This window comes from Oxyura jamaicensis, chromosome 3 (assembly GCF_011077185.1).
Source record: "Oxyura jamaicensis isolate SHBP4307 breed ruddy duck chromosome 3, BPBGC_Ojam_1.0, whole genome shotgun sequence".
NCBI lineage: Eukaryota > Metazoa > Chordata > Aves > Anseriformes > Anatidae > Oxyura > Oxyura jamaicensis.
The window spans coordinates 73601975-73614561 of record NC_048895.1 but is presented as its reverse complement, the minus strand read 5'-3'; positions in this window follow the sequence as shown (position 1 = coordinate 73614561).

The following is a 12587-nucleotide window of genomic DNA, read 5'->3' as shown; positions in this document are numbered from 1 at the left end:
AGGTCATCAAAGATTGCTAGGTACCTGCTGGAAGTTGATAGCATTTTCTGTTTATTTCTCATTTACACCTTTGAGATTCCCTACTCTCAACCCTGTAAGCACCACTGAACAAGTTGAAACAGAGGTCTGCATGCATCAAACAGCTACTCCCATCGTCATCCTTTTCATTCACAAACCCCCTACCATCAAGGAAAGGAAAAAAGGAGAGGGAGAGAGAGAGGGAGAAGAGACTGTTCAAAGAAAAATAAAATTGTAGACATTACATGCCACTGGAACCCATATGCATCAAAAGGATACTTCTATAAAACTATGTACAGGTCGGAGTTTTCAGTAAACTCTGCTCCATTCAGCTATGATTACATTCAACACTTCACTTTTAACATCTGTTGGTGTAAAGCAGCATAACCTCCTGGCTTTCAGGAAGCTTGAACATTTTTATTAATTGACCGCTTGGTTCTTTTCAACTTGTGTTCCTTTTGTTATATATTTTGATAATATATACATATCATGTATGTACATATGTGTGTGTATGTATGTCTTCGCTGTGCAATTTATATACATAGCTATACATACACATGCTGTGCTGAAAGATTATTTCCAATATATTTTATAACTAGAAATATACATAAAAACAATTTTGTTTCAGCAAATCTGGGCTGTTTATGACTAAAACCCTTCTGACAATATGTTGTGCTATGAGAAAGGTAAGGGATGAAAATTGAGATATTTTAGGATTTGTATTAGCTTTATAATGCTGGTTATGTACAGTACACTATAGTATAGTATTAAAGAGCACTCTTGGAAGAATCAGAGAATCACAGAATGGATGACGTTGGAAGGGACCTCTGGAGGTCATCTGGTCCACCCCCTTTGTTCTTGCAGGGACACCTAGAGCAGTTTGTGCAGACCCATCTCCAGATGGCTTTTGAAGACCTCCAGTAAGGGAGACCCCACAGCCTCTTTCACCCACACAGTACAAAGTGTTTCCTGGTGTTTGGATGGAATCTCTTGTGTTCCAGTTTGTGCCCATTGCCTCTTATCCTGGCACTGGGCACCACTGAAAAGAGCCTGGCTCCACCTTCATTGCATCATCTCTTCAGGTACTGACATGCAGTGATGAGATCACCCCCTGAACCTCCTCTTCTCTAGGCTAAAAATTCCCAGCACTCTCAGCCTCTCCTCATAGGAGAGTTGCTCCAGTCACTAACAGATGAGAGCATTCATAGATATAGAATGGTTTGGATTGGAATGGACTTTAAAGATCATCTAATTCCAATCCCCTTGCCATGAGCAGGGACACCATTGCTAGTGAGATTTTAAATATGCATAGTAAGAACCCACAAATAGCATTTTCTGTTTGATAGACTTCCTTTTAATAATAGATTATTATTTCAGGGCCAAAAAGCTTCCTCTTTATCTTTATAATACTTAATGGTGCATGAGGAGCTCCACTCTAATAGCTCCAAAGATCTGGGGAGGATTTTCCAGCAGGAAGAAAATTTCTTAGTCTGGACCTTTTTTCTACCTAGAAGTAAGCAGTGAGTCAAGGAGTGTGAAGTTGCATGTCTACAGCTTACAGTTAGTAAAATTTATGAAATTGATGAATTCCTACAAGTGACCAAAGAGGTCTACTCATCTGAACAGCTTCACAGAGATACCTCAGACTTTGGCTATGATTTGTTTTGTCTGCAGGACAATGATGGAAATAGGACTGCTCACTGCTCACCTCAACTACCTGATTCCTCTCACCTAGTTACTGATATTGACAATACAGACATTTAGATATGAAATAGTAATGTCCAGTTCCCCTCCTGCGCAAAGGAGAGAAAGAGGTGCTTCTGGAGCTCGGTGGCCTGTTTTAGGTAGTTGGCATGTTCTGTACCCTAGAAAACTCACCTGAGAGTCTTGTGTCACTGGGAAAGCCAAAGCAGGAAAACAGGCTGCACTATCTGAGATGCTGTTGGTGAGACTGCTCTATATTGTCATCATATTAGGTCTTTTGCAAAGGTTTCCAGCAGTTCATTCACCACAGCAAGCAGGCAACAAACTTTAATCATGTTACAAACTTATCCTGATAACGACATTCAGTTTCAGCCTGGTCCTCAAATCAGTAGAAGAAATTCTACTAGAAATTCTGGCTTCCAGAAAATCATAATGTTCTGGTTTATTGTTTTAGCCACTTTAATCTGTGCAAATGTATGTTTTGTAGACAATAATAATGACGTGTGTACCTCTGTTCACTAGGTAAAAAGTTCTGTTCCCCGTGAGACAGCAGTTTCCAAGAACAAACAGAATCATGAATTTTTGAAATATAATAACAAGAGAATGCAGGAAATAATTGGATTGAAATTTATTTCATTCAAACCATCCATTATAACTGCAGACTTTTTTTTTAAATGAACTGATTTTACATCCTGTATGTCTAAGCCATAGTGTCTATTATCTTTCTCCACTGGCTACAAAGGAAAACCCCAGTGAGAAAATCGGGTGAAGACACCTAATCAAAAGGTAAGCAACATGAATGCCACTATTCCTATTTTCTGACTGAGGTTTTATTCTTGCAGATGAAACATGTAAATTTAGAGCTTAAAGCCAACTTCTCTGGTGAGTTGTAAAGTATTTAGAGTTCTTATCCTTGATATCATCCTGGGTCACTGCTTCATTTACCCTGCAAATTTTTCTTATTCTAGGATTTTGATCAAAGATTCTGTTGGGAAAAGCCATCTTCACTGCTAGTTTTGCTTACTCAAGGTAGCAGGAGATTTTCTTATGGGAAAATATGCTCATTTTGATCAGAGCGCTACAGTCAGAGTAAGTTCCCAAGGCTGGTTTTCCCAACAAAAATATGAAACCGATACATATGAAAGTAATGACTACTTAGACCTATATTCCAGAATGAATATATAGGTGCATGTAAAACAAGCTATATTTAAGCTTCATGTCACTGATTTCTCCTTTAGTAAGAAGAGAAACTGTAAAGCCCTGGGCACTTATAACTGTTCTGCAAAGGTTATGAAAAGGAAAGTTACTGGCACTCATAAGAATCATTTCACAATATGTCTTCCACAGTATTATGTAGAATTTACTTAATCATAGAATCACAGAATGGTTTGAGTTGGAAGGGACCTCAAAGATCATCTAATTCCAACCTCCCCACCATGGACCTCCCACTAAACCTCCCACTAAACCAGGTTGCTCAAAGCCCCATCCAACCTGGCCTTAATGTTTAGTGATTTTCTGTAGTTCCCCCACACTTTGTAAATGCATTTGCTCACACAGTTAAAGAAAATGAGCACTCTACAAATTATCTGATATAAAGAACATGAAATTTGTAGAGGTATTAACAGGGGTCATTCATGTCTGGTTTTGGTAGATGTTTGCACCAGAAGAACTGTTACATCTGCTGTTTATAGACATAAAATCAGGAAAATAAAAGATCATACTCAATTCTACTGTAAACACAAATGCTTCTCAAAGATGCTGCTTCACAATAAGGTTTGCTGAGGTTGAAGTTGCTTTTCATAGCCCTGATTCCCTGATTGCTGCACAATAAAAATACTCTGATGCCCAACAGGCAATTTCTTGCACACTTTTAAAGTCAGCCTGAACCAGACTCTGTATTAATCACATCACTAGTATTGACTGTTTCATTTATTTTCCAGTCTAACTGTCTCAGACATACTTGAATGAAATGCATGTCAGCTCATAATGCCTGGTTTCTATTCAGTAATAGGAACGACAAATGTATAGTCTGCAGCAATTTATGTCAAACCAGTGTCATGTTATTTTTAAACTGTATTTGGTAGGGAGATTGAAGTGTTGTGAACAGGGCTATCAGTCTCTCCACCACCTACAACATCTTTGGAGGCAATTTTCATTACATTTGAATAATGTTTTGGCACAGGAACACTTTATCTCTAAGATCTGGAAGCAGCACTTACGCACAGTTTTCTTAAATTTATCATGTCCCACATATTCTGAAAGAGTTAGAAAGAAATGCCATTTTCCATTGGAAGCTCTGTTTAATGCCCATCAATGGTTGTGCAGAGACTACCAAGAACAAAACTGGGCATTCTGCAAAAACTTATTCACATGCACCATCAGAAATACCATCTCTTCCCCGAGAGAGAGACCATCAAGTTCTAAATTGGTGCCTTCCATCGCTGTAAGAGTCATACAAGGAAACTAACTTCACTGCCTCCCACAGCCTACTGATACAAGATGAAAGAGCCATGTATCCTCTATAACAGAAGCTGAAGTGCTTCCTACAGAGATTTCACTGTCAAAAGAGAGATGTTCTATCAAGCCCTAGTGAAGACATCTCCCTAAGGTTTGGTAAGGTCCAACACTGGATACAACACTGCATACAACATTGTGAATTACCCCTGCCTGTACTCTGCCCTGCGTCACACTCTGAGGCCTATCTGCAGACGGTGGCAGATCACCATGGCAACTTACATCGGCCTGGATGTTTATGGTTTACTGTTCCTGTTAGAAGTTTAGATACTGTTCCTTCCTCAGTAATCATAGCACGTGAAGACTGAACTAAGAGCCTATACATTTATCTTTACTTTCTGCCTGGTATTTTTGTCATAACTAGTTTTATATTTCCACTAACAATAACGTGAGTTAGGCATTGCAAAGAGGACCAAGAAAATGAGAATAAAGAAGTTGTCCTTAACCCAGAAATGTTTATGTGTTAACACTTTTATGAAACATCACGTATGTAAAAGAAGAGAGAGAACACATTTTACAACAAATATGGGAAGAATGCAACATAAATTTGTTGTATAGTGATCAGATTTTATCTACTAGCTTTTTCTAATGAAAATTTCATGTTAGTGGGAAAGTATTTGGATCAGGGGAAATCACTCTGCTTATCCCAAGGATCCTATTGTGCATGCCATTCTCAGCTCCTTACTAGGAATGGAATTACTGCTATTTTGAATGAAAAGGGCAATGCTTCTCTACATTAATCACTATTAATCATCATTATTAAGCAGTCAGGAGAGCCAGATCCCATCCCTCACTGCTGTTTTGACATATTCCTGAAAACAACAGCTTTGAACTTTCAATGTTCAAAATGGAAATTTCAAAGAGACTGTATGAAAAATTTAAAAGTAACAGTGACATATTCATACATGTTTGTTTCAACTGAAAATAGAAAGGAAATAGGAGAAAAAAAGCCTTAGTATCACAATGATGTACCGCCATACACAGGCTTATTTTCAATAGCTAGCATTTATGTAAACACAAACTGAAAAAAGGTCCATCTAGGCCAGTATTTTGTCTCTTGTTGTAACCAGAATGCTACACTTCATAACAGTAAAATTGAAGCAAGCATATCTAATGCTTTCCCCTGTCTTCAGCTATTTTCAGTTCAGTTCACTTCCTGATTTAAAGAGATTTTCCTTTTATAAATACAGTTCCTAAGTTATAGTACTGTGGTAGTATAGTATGATACTATCTCTCAATAACCAACTATCAAAAGTAATCTAGCCTATGCTGGAAGCTTTTCATTGGCTTATTTATCCTGATAATCACTGATTAAGTCATATGTAGTTGGGCCAGGTGAATCTAAAAGTTGGCTAATTAAACTTGGCTCTAAATTAACATGATGTCATTACATTGGCTGCACTATAAAACAATGTGTTGTTTTGGGGGGTTTTGTTTTTTACAGAAATGCCACATCAAGAAGTTGATGTTCCACAGGCAGTTCACCAATGCTCAAGAATATGCCTAAAGAAGGCAAGTGTTTCTTGACCTCTTCTATTGAATAGGGAGGAACCTAAGCCATACCAATTGGATATCTAACAACTAAAGATTAAAGTGAAATGGCACATAACCCACTCTAGTCACCTAAACATGTATCACTGTTTTTCAGTATTGTTTTCTAGTGTAGTTTTCCACTATTTGTAATATTATCTACAGCCTTTGTTATTTTCTGGGTGGCATAATATGCTGCACATATAACAGTGGAAGCTTTTGAGGCAAGTTTAAACTGTATTCCTGAGGATAACAATGTTTAATGCTGGGCAAGTGTAATAGTCTACCATAAACTCCAAACTACTATAAAGATATTTAATGATGAAACACACTGTTGCATACAAATGTTCTCTGTACTTTCATCTCAGATTTTGATATATCAAAAAAATAGAAAAAAAGTTGTTGTAAGATTGTGACCACACACACTTACTGCCCCATTACTGCAGCTCTGTTAGAGATACAGGCCCAGGTCATGTCTTTGATGGATTGAGACATTAACATTGCTAGTATTCAGCCTTTTCAAATCCATTTAAAAGAGATGCAATTAGAAATCATCTCAGTGACCCTTTCTGGTTCATAGCATGGACATGGGACACGTAATTACTGACTTAATTTTACTGTGTTTTCTGAAACCACTTATTTAAATGAACATGGAGAATCTCTTCTCTAAGGACACTAATTTTGTAAATATTATATGGATGATCAAGTTCTCTAACTTGTTACTGAAGGTACAAAATTATTTCTGTGAGACCAAATGCACAATTGAGTAAGCATCGTCTTTGGCAAGGTCTGCACTGTTAGAGTTGTTATCCCTTCAGTGAGGTGTTAAAGGGAAGCCCCATCTGCTTGCTTCACTTGACAGATGGGAGTTAAAAGACCCCCTGTAGCACTACAGTCATGCTAACTCCAGTGTCCTTGCTAATATTCTTCTATCCATCAGTCAGATAAGTCCTGATCCTGCATCCTGTAAGCTTGAGTCATTGCTGAATATAATGCACATTGCTTTAGGCCACAGTCATTTTTCTACCCTTATTTATTGAAATATTTTCAATACTACGCATATAAAATTAGCTTTGCAGAGACAGACCTTTGCCAAAGCCACTCATCTGATCATTTTGAATTTGGAGATACTTTTGGTTCCACTCTGTAGGAACAACTTTCTTGGCCCAGTCCTTACAAAAAATTTTAACATAAGTAAGTTGGGAAAAATAATAATTTACTTGCAGCAATATGAAACGGATGTGAAATCATTGGCAAACTATTGAATCCCTCCTTGTATGGGTGACCCTGGGTCCAATCTCCAAAGAGCAGCATCATGATCTGAATTCTATGACTCAAGACTGATTTCTAACACAAGTCAGACTGTGCTATACCCAAGCCTGCAAAATATGAGTTTTAAAAACTTTGTTTACAATTATTTATGTAAAGCTTCAGCTCTTCACTCTGTTTATGAACTATACATTTAAATGGCTTTAAATCTTCTTTAAGTTCCACTATAAAACTGATATTTGATTTACTTCTGCTCTTTATGGTTCATCCTCAAGGAAGGAAAAAAAAAAAAAAAAAAAAAAGGCAAAAATGAAGAGATTTCATTAGACATTCATTTTGACATTCTGGCCCCACCAGAAGAAATAACATTAGTTCATTAGTTTTGTATTTATCCATCTATTTTTCTGTTTTAGCTAGAGAATCTCTGTTTATAATTTTTCAGAGACATATGGGCAACCTTCCAGTTGTGCTGTTAAAATCCTTTACATCTTAACAACATGCTAATTAATGTTCTCTGATGGTTCTGCATGCAAAACTGTGATGGAAAATGTGTCCCAAAATGAAAAAGGTCGGAATTCAAGAGCAAAAGTTAAGTGATGTCTCTCGCTTTCTTTGGTTGATATGAAACCTTAGTTTAATACATCTGAAATCATATTTAAATAGCAATAGTTTGAATTTCAGAGAAGAATATATAAAGAGTTCTTTAAAGTCAGCTCTCACAATAAAAAGGCTGACCATTCATGTTGCTTAGCAACTCCATTTTGTTACAGAGAATCCAATATTGGATTGTAATGATTTGGGAAGTGCTCGTTAGAAGTAATAATTTGCATAAGAAACATATTAATGTCTGTTCTCTTCCAAAACTACACTTCTTTACTAAAATTGTTCAACAGTAGACCAGACTCAGCCATTTACCTGTTTTTGTTATGCTTTTGGGTATGCTTTTGTTCTTATGAAAGGGCAGGTGAATATCATGTTATCAATAGCACATTGATGGAACAACAGAATTTAACAGGGGAAAAAACAGTCTTGCTTGGGCAAGACTCACACTTCTAAGATAACAATATTTGTATTTAATATTATGTCCAATCAGAGAATCAAGTAGAAGTTTACTACCATTCAAGCTAGAAAAGATAGGTTAAGATATCCACCCTCATGGGCAGGTCTTCCACTATTTATTCTTAACATTTAATTTTTTTTCTTTCTGCACAAGTTTTTTTTCCTGTTGTTTTTTTTTGTTTGTTTGTCTGTTTTTTTGTTTGTTTGTTTGTTTGTTTTTTCAGGGAAGTGGTGATGTTATATAATTTAGGCATTAAAATCAGTATTAAAATTTTAATATCATATCTGCTCTATGTTCCTATCTAACTTTTTGGTGGGCAGAGTCACTACACCTAGATTGGCTGAGTCAGAGTAAATTTACTGTCAGGAAACAGGCCTTTTTGGGTTACTGCTGATTTTGGATGTTTCTTGAATATTAAATTTATGTTTGAATACAGACCTTTAAGCTCACAAAAACAAAACAAGAACAAAACAAAACAAAACAAAATAAACAAACAAAAAAAAGCACTTAATCAACACAAATTAATCCAAATTAATCATTTTTAGTTGTTGAATTCTGACCTTTCATGTCCAAAATTTTAAGCTTGATGAATGTGTTTCATTTTAAGCTTGCAGGTAGCCCCACTGAAGTATGACTTCCCTTAATCTCTACAGAACTAATATATGACAGAGGCTAGAGAAAGACTAACAAATGAATATGCCATTCTACTCCCCATGGTATTGGCTTCCCACCTAGTGTCAGTCCATGGCTGAAGAACATACTGAGACAATGGTTACATTTGTACATCCATGTTAAATAATCACTTTTAAGATTCTCTTTTGTGAATTCATCTAAATTCCATTTTCTCACATACACTTGCAGCTTCTACAACATCCTGAGGAAAAAGATTCCCAGGTTTAAGTCTGTGCTGTGGAAAGAAGGACTTCTTTCTGCTGAGTGTTTTAAGCCTGTTACCTGTTAATTTCATTAAATTCCTCTGGTATTTTCTGACATGAGACATACAGTCACCAACTCTTCCCTGCCACTGCTTCCACATCTGAATCAGAAAGATTTCTGTATCAGAAAGATTTATTGGTTTATTGAATCTACCAAATAATCATCTATTTCTTTTCCATGTTATATAATCATCTGCTTAATGTTGTTTGTACAGAAACCATTTGTAGTACCTCTGCCACCATTATCTTTACCTCTTTTTGTTCTACTGCCTCCTTCTCATTTTTTTTCTTTTTTTTTTTCTAATAAGAAAACCAAAATCACGTGAAGCATTCAAGATTTAGCGCACTATTAACTTTGACAATGACATAACTATGTTTTCTTGTTTTATTTCTTTCTTATAAGGCATTCTCACATCTTGTTGGCAACTTCTTCCGTCCATGCCCCAGAATTCTGGCTACCTGAGCTCAGGGACAGGCTTTGGTGCAACTAAGTGGCATTAAATCAGAAAGCTGTTTGGAAAACTGGGAGACAGAGCTGTCTTTGCTCTGAAGCTGCATATAATCCTGGGCTTTTGCTTTTGGTCCTTACCTAAGCTAGAGTGCAGCTATACCCTTGCCAGGCCACATACCCTTCTGACCCAGACACTGATCCTGGCTTACAGATTTGACTTCCTGTCTTGCCCTCAGACCTGTCTCATCACTACAGACTTGTCTGGCAATCATCAGGCTTTTGGCTAACCCTGGCTGCCATCACTCACTTTATTCCAGTACTGCTGGCCCTGACATCACTCTTGACCCTTGATCCATTTTCCTCTGTGGAGCAGCCTCCTTTCACTGCTCCCTGACAATCACCTAGAAACCTAGGTGAACTAAGCACTTCTTCAGCATTCTTAATTAACCAAGTTTTTGTTTAAAATGAAAGAAAAACAAAACACAATTAAATGTGGCAGGAATCATAGAATCATATAATCATAGAATGATGTGGGTTGAAAGAGATATTAAAGATCACCTAATTCCAACACTCCTGCCATGGGCAGGGACACTTTCCACCTCCCACTAGACCAGGTTGCTCAAAGCCCCATCCAACCTGGCCTTGAACACTTTCAGGGATGGGGCATCCATAGATTCTTTGGGCAACCTCTGCTAGTGCCTCACCACCCTCAGAGCAAAGAATTTCTTCCTTATAGCTAATATAAATCTACCCTCTGCTAGTTTAAAAGTGTTACCCCTTGTCCCATCACTACACTTCCTGATAAAGTGTAGTGCATTCCCTCTCCATCCTTCCTGTAGGCTCCCTTTAAGTACCAGAAGGCCTAAGATGTCCCCAGAGCCTTCTTTTCTATATGATAAATAACTTCAATTTTCTCAACCTTTCTTCATAGGAGAGGTGCTCCAGCCCTCTGATCATCCTCATGGCCCTCCTCTGGACCCACTCTAACCAGCCCATGTCCTTCTTGTGCTGGGGGCACCAGAGCTGAACACAGTGCTTCAGGTGGGGCCTCACAAGAGCAGTGTAGAGGTGGAGAATCCTCTCCCTTGACCTGTTGGTCACACTTCTTTTGATGCAGCCCAGACCTTCTGGGCTGCAAGTGCACATTGCTAGCTCATGTTAAGCTTCTCATCCACCATTACACCCAAGTCCTTCTCCACTTGGCTGCTCTCTATCTACTCATTGTCCAGCCCGTATTCATGTCTGGGATTGCCCCAGCCCAGGTGCAGGACCTTGCTCTTGGCCTTGCTGATCCGCATGTTTACATGGGTCCATCTCTCAAGCCAGTCCATGTCCCTCTGGATGGCATCCCTTACCTCCAGTATGTCAAATGGTGCCATCCACAAATTTTCTGAGGGTGCACTCAATCCCATTGTCTCTGTCACCAACAAAGATGTTAAACAGTGCCGGTCCCAGTTTTGACCCCTGAGTAACAAGGAACAAAAAATTAATCCATGTTTATATAGAGACAAAATAGTTAGCAGTGATATTTTAGGTATAAGTGCCCTGCCACTGTTTCCACACTTGAGTACATATAACCAAGGAAATATACATCTCCTCAATACAGAATAATCTTTTGTTTTGATGTACTTGTGACTTGCTGCCACTGTTTAGCAGTACCCCAATGCTGCTGACCATAGGAATAGTCTGTCCCCCACCCTTTGGTGAAAGTACAATGTGGTGGTTTTACCCAGCTGGGCAGCTGAACTTCACAACCACTATCACTCCCTCTCCTCAAAGATAAAGGGGAGAAAATATGATGAAAAGGGCTCAAGGGTTGAGAAAAGGACAGGGAGATCACTCAACAATTGGCATCACAGGCAAAACAGACTCAGCATAGGGAGGCTATTTATTGCCTAACACTAGCAGATTAGAACAGTGAGAAACTAAAAGCAAACCAAAACCACCTTCCCCCATCCACCCTCTTCTATGTCTTCCCCCCAAGCAGTGCAGGGGAACGGGGAATGGGGGCTGCGGTCAGTCCCTAACGCTTTGTCTCCACCACTCCTTCACAGTCACTCTCTGCCCCTGCTCTACGTGGGGTCCTTCCCACAGGATGCCGTCCTTCCCGAACTGAGCCTGCGGGGGCTGCCCACAGGCAGCAGCTCTTCAAGAACTGCTCCCACACGGGTCCGTACCATGGAGTCCACCCGTCTGTTTACTTGGACATCTACATAATCCGACCCTTTACTCTCCCAGTTTATAGAATCATAGAATCATGGAATAGCTTAGGTAGGAAAAGACCTCAAAGATCATAAATTCTTATGATACAAATGTATTTAATTCATGATCGTTAAAGTACATAAAGATTAATTCTAACTGACTTTGACATTCACAAAACAGTATCAGCATAGTCCACATGAAAACATGTTTTCTTCACCTTTCAAGCAGCCTTAGGTATCTCATCAAAATCTTCAGTTTTGGCTTTGGTATTTCAAATAGTTAATGCCAGCCCTTTTACACCAGAATTTCTCTCGAAAAAGTTTAGAGGGCTGGATTGAGAACAAGAGACATAACTAAGCCAGATGGTAAACCTGTCATTCTGGAACATCGTCAAGTGAGCATATTTGCTTAAGCATAAGATTTTGTTAAGATAAATTTTGGACAGTTCAGAAATGTTCAAATAAAGGTGGAATTTTCAGATTCTCGTTCATTTCAAATGAGGGTCTAAGCAACGACACTGGCATTCAGGGGATCTTCTATCTCCTCCTTCCACAAGACAAAGTGAGAACCCAAACAGCATGTCTTTTGTCATCTTGTGTTGCTGCTTTCTTCTATTTTGAAATCATACTCTTGTGTTCATAAGACAATGTATTGTCTTGAAAGCATCAAAATTCAAATTATTTTCACAAAATTCCTGCAAATGTGAGATGAGGAAACACTCATATAACACACAAATATAGCTCACTTTAGCTAACATATGGGGTAAAAATGAAGGAAGCACAACTACTGTCACCTTATATCACAGAAAGAGGCATAGTGTGACTGGCAGGGAAACTGCTGAAGAAATAAAATACATCTTGGACTGTAATTCACAACTACTTGCTCCTGAAACTTCATCACCTAC